We start from the raw sequence: 12,214 nt of genomic DNA, 5'->3' as shown, positions 1-12,214 counted from the left end.
CCACATCTTCTTGAGACAGTCATCTATTTTTGGGCATTTTGGTTGTTTCCAGGTTTTGTCTATTGTAAATAGTGCTGCAATAAACATAGGCATACAGATGTTCTTTTGAATCAATATTTTTGTGTCCTTTGGGTAGATCCCTAGGAGTGGAATTGGCGGGTCATATGGTAGCTCCATAAAAATGGCAGTTTTTATATTGATTTTGATTTTGCTCCTTCTGTCCCAGGTACTGAGGTACTGGATTCCTTCTGCTCCCTTTCCATGGTCTCCCATCAGGAGGTGCCTTAGACTTATGACAGGTTTCGGGCCTCAGTGGCCTTGCTTTGGGCCAACCATATTTGTCTGGGCATTTACCCGGGAGGGAATTGATAACTTCGGGTATTTTATTTGGAAGATATATTCTTTCCCTTCTCTTTGTTGCACATTAATTATATTAAATTTCCTTTCCATTAAAGATCTTGCACACGAGAGTATATTTGTCTTGATGTGGCAAGTGGCAGAACCTATTTAAAGCAGGAAGTTTTGGGGGGACTGAGGGGCCCCACCCACTGCCCTGTAACATTTTCACAACTAGAACCACCACTTACCTCTTTGGACACTTATAATAAACACTGTTTATTTCTTAATTCTGGGTATTTGGTGTCTTTTTTCTTCAACTATATAGGGTCCTGAGGACAAGGACATTTTAATGGTTTTTCTACACCAAAGATGATTACAGCAAAGCCTTGAATTCTTTGCATAATGCTTTCAATAAATAGAGGAGTTTTGGGCTGACCAACAGTTTTCTCCTGATTCACATTTTGCTGTGCTGAACAGTCACAGACAGAATAAGCCATTTGCCACATTAAGCCAGACAGTATGTTTACCTTTCTTTCTTTTTAAAAGATGTATTTATTTATACAAGAACTGGGGTACAGGCCAGAGGCGCAGGAGGGCAAGAGAATTCACCAGAGACAGAGCAGGGAGCAGAACAGGCAGAAGGAACGAAGACACTGCTGAGGGGAGCAGCAGGTGAGACAGGAGAGTTCTGCCTGGCCATGTGGGTATCTTTCTAATTAGCAAGAAATAACAGTTACAAATGAAAGCCACCTTCATATTAGTGATACTTTAAGTGAAGAAAACATAAACAGATGACTGGAAATTCTTATTGTCATTATAGACATGTGTTTTTCACATCACTTTATTGTTCTTTAATCAACTTAACTATAAAATTCAAGTAGCAGTTTCAAAATATGAGGATTTAAGAACATATTCAAGGGCAATATATTTTCTTCTACCTGAGAACAATGTGATGTGCCCCAGCACTGGGGAGATGAACACTTGCTACCTCAGGCTCCTAAAGCATCACGCTCCATTAGCTGCCAAGTTGTCTTAATATCAGTACTGTCAGGTTTTCTAAGCATGAATTATAAATCCCAGGAGAGAGAGGGCAACCAAATAACATTTTGACTGCAGATAGTATCCAATTTTCTTTATTTTTTTTTCACTCGTTGTGAGTGTGGATAATAAATATTCAAGCATCTCTAAAGAATTAACAGGCAAATACTCAAATATAAATAAAACATGAATCATCATATGTGTGAGCTGATTTATTAACCTTTTGAAGAATGCTTCTTCAGTAGGTTAAAATATGTCCCCTGACCATGGCCCAGTCAGCAACTAATCATGCTGCCTTAACTAAGTCACTTCAACCTCAAGCTCAGCACTCTTGACACTAAAATAAAAAGTATCTAAAATTTTCTTAAATCTTTTAAAAGTCAAACATTGCTTCTGTGATTTAATAATTACAGAAAGAAATGCAGGATTTTGACACCCTATATTTATCTCAATTGTAACTCTAATTCCCTCAGATCCAAAGCAGTACTTTAATACTCCATGTGTCCTGTCAAAAGGAGCTCCAGGGTGAGTTCCACTATCCCTATCACCCAAGGTCTGGTGAAGTGAACAGCTCTCATATCTATGGACCAAAGGCCCTTACTAAGTGTAACACCTGTGCTCCTCCAACCTGGTTACAGCCCAACTCACCTCCCCACTTGGTCAACCTAGAAAATAAAATTCATTGAAATGCCCATATCTGTTCTCACCTCTCACTCTTAAACAATTTTTTCCTAGGGAAATCATCTATGACCAGAAGAAGGCAGGTGTGACAATGCACAGAGAAATAGAACATGAAGAAGGTGGATCTTCTCACCTGTCCATATGACTTTTTTTTTAATTAATCATTGCTTTTTGTGATTCACCTGAGCCACTCTTTAGCTGAAAGTCTAAGTTATAAGGTAACAGATACATAGAAATTTAAATAGTATTTAAAACAGCATAAAGTTAAACCATAAAATAAGCAACACTTGAATTAATTTACAGCACATGTGAATCAGGTGTGACTTCTAACAACTTTCATGACATTTTGTAAAATGTCATTTGCAAAAGCTAGTATTTGAATAGTCAACTCCGTTGAAGTGTTTGATTTCATTTGTCACCCTTTTAGAATATTAAATTTGAAATGTTACAAAGTCATACAGGTTTTCAGACACATGCAATACTTCACAATTTTACTATGAATTTTCAACTCTTATTTTATTCAAACAAGACATTGTGACCCTTATAAAGGACACAAATATGACACTTGCCAGATCTCCTTTCATGTTTAAGAGTGACAATCACAATGTGAATGAGAGTCTAACTAGTCCATTCATATTGATAAGATGATATCAACATAGTACTAATTAAAAAAGATGTTCGACATCAGGAAAAAAAATATTTCTCAGATGCCAGAAAACATTTACATAGATGTAAATATAATACTTACAGACTAGGAAAGAGACAGTTTACCTGAGCATTCCACATGCTGGACCCAAATGTCTTATAGTGTTGCTCTTACCAAATGACACAGCATTTTCTTTGGTTTGGATATTTTTAATTCATGGACATTTTTACAATTAAAAATACAAAAAGTGAAATGAATAAAAGCATATAAAAACTGCTCCAGAGAACTGTACACAGTAAGGGTCCATAAGCATCAGTATTATATTAGTTTCATGACCATAATGGTTAGTAATTGAATGAATAGTAAACATTCGCAATAATCTAAAATATTCTAAAAATGTATCTCTTCAAGGTGATGTTTGGATGTAAAATTGCCTGTTGTTGCTGGACCTATTACAAGAATACAAAATCCAAGGATTTATTTTATCAATAGAGATAAATAAAAAAGGAAGAAAAAAGATAGAAGTAAATTTTTGCTCTTATATTTTACATTTATTCTATTTCTTAAAATATTTCAGCATATTTTTAAATACTAAATGTCTCTAATAGTTATTAGCAACAAATTCCAAATATTCACACAGCACAAATAAAAAAATGTTTTTCCTACTTTCACATTGGCGTAAGTCTTTATTATGCCTGTTCCATGCAAACTTCCCATAATTGCATAATTTCAAGCAAGAAAGCTTCAATAATCATTGATCTTGGGTCTCCCTGGTGGTGCAAGGAGTTAAGCACAGCACTGTGAGGCTATCCACAGCCTCTGCAGCATGAGTTCGATCCCGCCTGGCCAGGGAGCTAACCCACATGGCTTAGCAGACCGCTCATGTCTCGCCCGCTGCTCCCCTCAGCAGTGCATTTCAGTCAGTCTGCCTGTTCTGCTCCCCGCTCTGTCTCTGGTGAATCCTCTCACCCATAGCACCTCTGGCCTGTACCCCAGTTCTTGTGTGCATAAATAAATAAATCTAAAATAATAATAATAATAATTGATCTCACATTTCCATATAATATTTGCATAGGATATATAAGTAATTTTATAATGCCAAACATTTGGTTAAGAGATGAGGAAGAATGGGCCTCCCTGGTGGCGCAAAGGGTTAAGACGCAAACTATGAAGCTGTCCGCAGCCACTGAAGCACGAGTTCAATCCCTGGCTGGCCAGGGAGCTACCCACATAGCGCAGCAGACCTCTTCTGACTCGCCCACTGCTCCCCTAAGCAGTGTACTTTGGTCAATCTTCCTGTTCTGTTCCCCACTCTGTCTCTGGTGGATCTTCTCTGGCTTGTATCCTGTATCCCAGTTCTTTTTTTTTTTTTTAAATATGTCTCCTATCTTATCTCACTAACAGGAGGTTAGGGTCCAGTGGTTCTTTTTTTTTTTTTTTTTAAAGATTTATTTATTTATTATTTATTTATACAAGCACTGGGTACAGTCAGAAGCGCGGGAGGGTGAGAGAATTCACCAGAGCCAGAGCAGGGAGCACAGCAGGCAGAAGGACCCAAGATGTTGTGAAAGTGTCAGTGCCAGTGTGCACTCCAGGCTAGTGAGAGACACTATGGGCTCCACCTCCTCATGACTTCCTGAGTGGACTCTGCCCTGCCTCTCCACAACTCTGAGATCCTACAACTTCCAGCATGTCATGTACCAGCCTTCCTGAGAGAGGGGTTGCTGAGAACTAGGGGTGGAGCTGAATAACCACGTTGGGTTTAAAACACCAAACCTGTGTGACCCCACTCACTTTCCTTTATGGCTCAGCTTGCACTCTGGTATCAGCTCAGAGCACTGCAGGAAGCCAGATAGCATCGAGATATGTGCTAACCAATTAATCTTCAGCTCGCTCTCTTTGTTCTCTCTCTCTTCTCATTCCCCTTGAAAAACAAAACTTCTTTTTTTTTTTAAGTTTCTATGTGTCTGTTTTGGGGTATTAACCTTTCCAGAACTTTATTTTCCTTTCTTTCATTAAATGCCTCAAACTTCACAACAGGTTTTTAACACATTCTGTTAATAACTAAGTCTTCATTTTTATAATATGATCTTCAACCATCATGGTCTTTAGTTTGGAATAATAGAGGGAAATTTTCTAATTAGTCTATGAAACGTTTACCAATTATCTACTCTATATCATTGATGGTACATGATAAGGATAAAATTACTAACCCTAAGGGCTAACCATCTAATGGAAGAAAACAGAAAAATACTAGATGTTTACACGTAAATAAATCTTGACATGGGGCCCCACATATGTTTAGGTTTTTTGCTCATAGGTTTATTTTATTTATGCATACAAGAGCTGGCGTGCAAGTAAGAAGAGCAGGCAGATGAGGAGATTCACCAGAGACAGCGTGGGGGGCAGAACAGGCAGATCTACTGAAATACACTGCTGAGCAGAGCAGCGGGGCGAGTCAGGAGAGGTCTGCTGCACCATGTGGGTCACCTCCCTGGTCAGGGATCAAACTCATGCAGCAGTGCCCGGATAGATTCACAGTGCTGAGATTTAATCCCTTGTGCCACCAAGGAGGCCCCCCATGTATGTTTTAACAATCCATTATTCTACATTCACTATAAACACACAGATGCCCTGTGACTATTTTTAGAGCAGTTTGGATCCTAATAACCCTAATGGGAGTCTAAGCTCTGTTTCTGTGTGTTTTCTGGGAACAGTGTCTGTCACATAGTAGACACTCAGTAAATATCTACTGCATGAGCACAACTCCTGGGAACAAATCTTTGATTGGGGAGTAAATCTAAGGCAGAGGTAGAGAAAATACTGTGTTGGCCATGTTTGGCTTTATAAAATATATTTCATTTGCATTATGAAGAATCAGAAAAGGAACATATTTTTCACCAAAAAAATTCCTTTCCTATCCCCAAAGGAGTCTTATAAAACAACTTAAAACTATGACCCCCACCTTATGCCCAAAGGCCTGATACAGAATTGACAGACCTGGCTAAAATGTAACTCAAGTGTGTTCAGTTAGGTAGATTTTGTCTTTGAAAAATTACAATTAGAGTTAAATATTTACAGAGATGTGTTTACCATGAATAATAAAGAAATGTGTTGGTGATTAATTTTCAGAAAAAGAGGAAACATAAAGAAGAAAAGAACAAAAGAGGGTGGGATAAAAATTAAAGGGAGAAAAACAGGTGCAGGAAGATTTGTTTGATTGATGGTAAATTTTAAATAAGTTACCTGAAAAAGAATATTCCATTTTTATGTGATAAGCATCTTAAAGCCAATTTCATGGTTATCAACAAACATTTTTTACTCAAAGTGTATCTTTCAAGCTGAAGAATGATGTTCTCACCAAATCAACAAAAAATGGGAAGTTCCTGTCATTATATAAAAGTTCACTCTGAGTGTATTAATGAATTTTTAGTCAAAATAACAGCATTTTTCTAAGTTTCTTATTTGTGGAATTATTTTGGGATTTCAAACTCCAAGAGTTTTTTAACTTTTTAAAGAAAAGAATAAAGATAGACAAGCAATGAATACAGTCTATTTTTTAATAATCTACAAAGAATAAGAAATGAAGAAAACTAATGTAAAAATAAAGGATATATCTAAAAATATCTATTCTTCCAATATTTCCTATTCTTCCTAATATTTCTTTCTATGATGGCCTAGATAAAATAGTCTATTTAAGTCCCACTTGTTATTGCAACACACTGGAAATAATTTGGTTATGATTGTCAGGGAGTCCAGAGTGTGGGTAAATAATCTCTAACCCTGTAAGAATTTACAGCTCATCAACATCAACACGCAATATTTATATAATAATCTTAACATCTTAATAAGAGAGAGATAAAAGACAGAGACATTATAAATGGGCATTTTGCCTAACAGTTTCAAACAAGTACTCTTCTAAATATGAGGCAAAAACACTAGGCAAAGCAATCTGGAATTTACTAGGTTGACACCTCATAAATCAAATATAGACAGTATTTTCTACTCTGCTCTTTAAAACCTCCAAGGAAAATTAAAAGACAGTGCTAAATCAAGCATAGAGTCACTGAAATTCAAAAATTACATTACCTGGAAAAATTAGCACTGCAGAAACCTGAGAACATGAAAAGTGAGTACCACACATCTCCTGGAAATCTGAAGTGCAACATATTGAGTTAGTATAATCATGATTCTTCCACTGACAATAATTATGATCTGTCCTTCAATTTGATAGCTTAATAAGATACATATATAAGGTATATAGATGGTTCAATGATAAAGATTGTATAATTTTTCTGGACAGATTGGGAAGGCTCCTAAATAGTGTTATTTTTCTCCTTGTACATCTACCCCCATACCCTACACCTAATAATCTTCCAAGTTAAATGATTAATGATAATTTAAATATATCCTTGAGAAAGCTTAACTCCTTTATTAAACTGGAAATTAAGAAAGAAATAGAGGTATCTGAGCAACATACATTTGTCAAGCTTTGAATATAGCAACAATTATAAAGCATCTCCCCTAATTTGTAGTCATTTTGTGCAGTTTCAGTTAACCCAGCTCAATCTGGCCTGAAAATACCATGTACAACAAGACATTTTGAGAGAGACCACATTATTATTATATTACATTGTTATCACTGTTTTTTTATTAATCATTGTCAATCTATTTTTGTGCCTAATTAAACGAATTAAACCTTTTCATAGGTATGTATGTACTAGAAATATATATATATATATATATATATATATATATAAAAGTTTTTGTACTCTCTGCAGTTTCAGGTATCTATTTGTGTCCTGGAATGAATGCCTGTAGATAAGAGGGTATTTTTATATAGCATTGAAATATGCACTAAGTTGATGTTTAACATAATACTCTGAAGCATATTAAGGACAATTGTAAGGACAAATGTTATGATCATCATTCATTTCCATCAATTTGTTCAACAAATGGTTGTTGCTTTTAAATAGAATTAAAACTTTTTGAAAGCAGGAAGTTTTTTAAACAGAATAATCAAAGGAAGCAATTCAAATTTTGTTTTAAGTGTTAATTATACATAGAGTTTAAGATTCCCACTGACATTTTTAATGCTGAAAATAAGTATCTTCGTATACAAGGACAATTGTTCTTTAGATATAAATACCTAAAAATTTAATTGAAACCTAATACAAAGCAGAGTAGAACTTTCAAACCAGTGTTTTAAATGTATTCACTGGACTCTTCTTTCCCTCTCTTGTGCTTGTCCTGGGTATGCTTGTTGCTTTCTCATCAACACCTGTTCTGACTTCTAAATGTTCTAATGTCCTAGTTTGATATTCCCAACTGACTAGAAGATATCTTCACTTGTAAAACCAATTCCAGCAACTCCTTACCACATTTCTTGTACAAAAGTAGCAAATAAAAAATAAAACTCTTCTAATAATGTGTTATCCAAACTCTTAAAGCAGTCTGAGCTATAACAGTGACAAGTGATATCATTCCCTTTTGTTTTGTTCTTTTGCTGGTTCACATATCAGTCATGTGTGTCCTAAAAGGAACTTTACATGAGACTGCAAGTTTCTAAGCTATTTCATTCAACTCCATCTCTGTAGGCCCATCATTTAAAACAGTCTTGGTATGTGGAAGGTATGAAAGAACATTACTTTTGCGAATGAATCAATGAATGGACTGTGAACTGCTTGAAACCCAGCCCAGCCAGTTCTGAGTTGCTTTTTCTCCTCTTCATAAGCTGGTGAGTAACTTCTTCTCCAACCAGAGAATATTCTGTTATTTGTTCTGCTAGCCCTCACATTCCGCCACACATTCTCTGTCCTCCTCCAGTCTGGCTAGGCTACTTTTCTACAAAGGGTGATACCAGACTCTGGGATCTTCCTTCTTAATCACCTCCTCTCACCAGGCTCTCATCTTATCCTCATTGCTCCTGTTGAGAGCTTTCTAGGCTTAGATTAATTCTCACCCTGACAAACACCTCCCCCTTCATGCTTGTGTAAATCTCTAGTGACTGATTTGGTGGTCACAGCCTTACCCAGCTCCTCACCCCAAGTCCCAGACTTTATCTCTCTCTCCCTCTCTTGTGTTCTGAGCTCTAGACACATGATTACTGGAACCGCATGCAAAGAGCTTGATGCTGGCTGTGGAGTTTGTACTGAGTGCTAAGTATTGAGTATTGAATATTAAGCAGACACACAGAGAGTGGTTCTGGGCCCCATGTCAATTGACCTCATAGGGCTTTCACATGGTGCTTTGCTACATCCTCTTACCCTACTCAATGCAAATACAGTGAGCTTTGAAAAATGTCACAGTGATCTTCTTCCCAAAATCTATCTACAATTTTTCATCACTTTTAGAATTTAGAAAAAAAATGAAATAAATCTGTGAGCCCTTTCATGACGTAACTTACAGTTGCTATTCCCTCTGCTGAGAATCTCATTTGAATTTGAGTACCCCCTTCCCAGTCCTCTATTCTTCAAATCTGACTTGAAATATTACTGTGTCAGATAAACCTGTCTAGTTTTTGTCATACCAAAATGGGCCCTTTTTTAATTCCTTACAGGATCTTAGCTAAATTGTATAGATATAGATAGATGATAGATAGATAGATAGATAGATAGATAGATAGATAGATAGATAGATAATACATAAACACTCACATAGATGATAAAGACATAAAGATATAGACATAGACATATAGACATAGGGAATTTGATGCTCCTTGGATAATAAGATTCATGGGGGCAGTGATTAAAACTGACTTAGTACCTTGTAGGTCTGGCATCTAGCATTACACTAGTCCTCAAACAATTATAAACTCATAAATTTAACAATTTAAAAGAAACAGACAACTTTCTTAAAAACCATATACCACCAAAACTCAGTCAACATAGAAAAAAAATTTAATTCCCTCATGATCACCAAAGAAATTGAACTTTTTATGTAGAAATTCCCCCAAAGTAAGTTTCCAGGCCCATATGATTTCATCAGAGAATTCTAGTATTACATAACCTCTTCCAAGAAACAGAAAACTACAGATGCCTTCTCACTTTATAAGGCAACTTTTTACCCCAATAAAAAAACTAGACAAAGACAGTCAAAAAATATGAAAATCAAAGACAAATCCCTTCATAAACACATACAGAAAATTTCTTGACAAAGTATTAGCAAATCAAAGCTAGCGATGTACTAAGAAAATTATGTAGCATGATGAATTGAAATTATTTTATTTGTATATACAAGACTGGTTCAACTTTCAAAAATCAATATCTAGAGACAATCATATCAATACACTAAAATGTGATCATCTTATTTAAGTCAGAATAAAACATTCCTTAGCAAAGTGCACATAAAGGAAAACTTCCTCGACCTAATAGACAGCAACAGACTAGTAGTTAACGTTGTGCGTAATGACCAAGGATTGAATATTTTTCCCTAAGATCAAGAATAAATAAGGGGGGCCTCCCTGGTGGTGCAAGGGGTTAAGTACTGCACTGTGAAGCAGTCCACAGCTTCTGCAGCACGAGTTCAATCCCCAGTCAGCCAGGGAGCAACCAACATGGCGAAGCAGACCTCTCCTGTCTCGCCCACTGCTCCCCTGCCAGCAGTATGTTTCAGTCGGTCTGCCTGTTCTGTTCCCCACTCTGTCTCTGGTGAATCCTCTCATTCCCCGCAACTCTGGCTTGTAACCCAGCTCTTGTATGCATAAATAAATCTTTTTTAAAAAAATAAAAAAAGAATAAATAAGGGAGACCCCAGTCACCACTTTTATTCAACATGCACCAGAAGTTCTAGTCATTGCTGTACATCAAGAAAAAAGAAAGAAAAGTCATACAGTTTGGAAAGGAAAAATAAAATTATCACTTTGTAAATGACATGATCATTTACATAGAAAGTCCTAAGGAATCAGCAGCAACAACAAAACACCTTCTGGAACTAGTAAGTGATTTCAGTGAGACTGCATGATATAAGATCAACAAAAAAACATTTACATTTTTACATACTATTCATGAACCAAAATTTTAAATACAATAGCATTTACATTCATTTTAAACAAAATGAATACTGAGATATAATATAACAAAATGTGTCAAGATCTACAGTCTGACATTTATAAAAGGTTTGTAGAGCTAATTAACCAGTGAAAATCTAAATAAATAGAAATACCTACTGTTTGCTGCTTTATACTACTAATTTAAATACGGATATTTATGACACAGCAGAAGTGTTAGTAAATCCACTTATTTGTTATTTTGTCTTCGACTGAATACTCAAAGAAAATGCTCAATGCCTATAGGGTCATTTTAATTAAAACTGGCACTATACAACATTCTAGAAGAATGGATTTTTAAAGGACCTTTTGTTAGTAATTCAAAGTATGTCAAAACAAAACTTCTAACTTTGAAAAAACTTCAAACACCTCACAGCAAATAATATGAAACAAAGCAATGAAACAGGAGAAATAGTCAATCCAACAAACAAAAGTACTTGATATTCTGTCTCATTTTAAATGCTTCTATTTAAAATTGTGTTCATCACTCTAGCAAATCTTTAAAATAAGATGTTATATTCAAATTTATATTGTTGTACAAAGCTGGATCATTAAAAGGAGCTGTGTGCTAGAGTAGCAGTCTTTATTCACCTTCAGACCATTTGATTTGAACCAGAAGGCAAATTGCCACTTTGCTCCCAGGGTCTTAATTCTCAGACTCCCTGAGGTGTAGTTAATGACCCTGAGGTAGAAGGTACAGATGAGGTGTTCTGTGTTAAATGTGAACTTCAAATAAAAATAGTGCCATTACTCACAAAGGAAACATTACCTCCTATACCCTAAAATTCTCATAAGAGAATTAAATCTGCAACTCTCTAGTTCAGATTCTGAATCTTCAGTGTTCTGGTAATTTCTTTAATAAGGAAAAATCAATCAGAAAATAAAATTGAGGTTGTATCCTTATCATTCATATTGTCTCCATTAAGGCCCCTTGGTGAAGGGAAGAAACTTTAAATAGGGATGGGAAGAATGAGAGTCAGTGCAGGGTGTTTAAAACATTCATTTTCATTCAAAATTTAGGTGATCTAGTTAAAATAGAGATTCTGAGTCAGAAGATCTGGGGTGCTAAGACAAAACCAGCTTCTAGGTGGTACCAAATCTGTTATAATTAGCGAAGAATTAACATGTAAGAACATTCCATAACTAAATAGCATTTAGTTATAAATGCTAAAGTAAATGGCATTTTGCCATGATGTTATATTAATAAATGTCTCTAGAAACTACATAAGGAAAGGAAACATTCTGCCCTGGAACCTGCAAAAGGTGCAAATTCTGTCAACCTTTTCACTTTAGCCTAGTGAAACCTAGTGATTTCAAACTTCTGATTTTTAGAACTGCAAAAGAATATTGTGATTTAAGCCACAGAGTGTGAGAGCTTGTTGCAGAAGCAATAAGAAACAAATACATTGATATTATTAACAACAACAATTTATAAAGAGCTTACTTCCTGTCATGTATTATCT

At 35.7% G+C, this 12,214-nt stretch overlaps 1 protein-coding gene and 1 pseudogene across 2 annotated transcripts in view; one reads left to right on the top strand and one right to left on the bottom strand.

The window, feature by feature from the left end:
* PXDNL (peroxidasin like) overlaps window positions 1-12,214 on the bottom strand; it is a 628,077-nt gene that overhangs the window by 531,669 nt on the left and 84,194 nt on the right. The window lies entirely within an intron of this gene.
* Window positions 1-12,214, top strand: part of LOC119249858 (SCY1-like protein 2) — a 68,508-nt pseudogene that overhangs the window by 34,793 nt on the left and 21,501 nt on the right.

The sequence above is a fragment of the Talpa occidentalis genome, unplaced genomic scaffold (genome assembly GCF_014898055.3).
Source record: "Talpa occidentalis isolate TD23 unplaced genomic scaffold, MPIMG_talOcc4v2.1, whole genome shotgun sequence".
NCBI classification, from domain to species: domain Eukaryota; kingdom Metazoa; phylum Chordata; class Mammalia; order Eulipotyphla; family Talpidae; genus Talpa; species Talpa occidentalis.
This window is presented reverse-complemented; position numbering and strand designations above follow the sequence as displayed.